The sequence below is a fragment of the Vombatus ursinus genome, unplaced genomic scaffold (assembly GCF_900497805.2).
Source record: "Vombatus ursinus unplaced genomic scaffold, bare-nosed wombat genome assembly UNPS02014855.1, whole genome shotgun sequence".
NCBI classification, from domain to species: Eukaryota; Metazoa; Chordata; class Mammalia; order Diprotodontia; family Vombatidae; genus Vombatus; species Vombatus ursinus.
The window spans coordinates 3,474-3,788 of NW_020954633.1; the positions used below are offsets into that span (position 1 = coordinate 3,474).

The 315-nt window shown below is 56.8% G+C and overlaps 1 protein-coding gene across 1 annotated transcript in view; it reads left to right on the plus strand.

Annotated features, from left to right (window-relative positions):
• Positions 1-315, plus strand: part of SPIB (Spi-B transcription factor) — a 15,188-nt gene that overhangs the window by 3,467 nt on the left and 11,406 nt on the right. The window lies entirely within an intron of this gene.

Below are 315 nucleotides of genomic sequence, written 5' to 3' on the forward strand. Positions count from 1 at the left end.
TAGGCCGAGGTCTTCACTCTTTGGCTGCAGTCGGGAAGTTGGAGGAGGGGCACAGCACAGTGGGGGGAAGGAGGGCTGAGGGGGAGGGTTTGAGAAGCTGATGGAAATTCCACATGGAGGTGGTGCAGGCCGGCCTCAGTTTCCTCATCTGTAAAATGAGGAGAGTTGGGCTAGTTAACGTGCTCCTGTGTCCATCCAATGACTAGGAGAAAGACTAGGGCTGGCTCTGTGGAACTGGGAGTCACTTCTCTGGAGGTGACGAGGAGAATCCTCAGGACGGAGCCTTGAAGGACGCCCACAGTTGGTGGGTGTGCC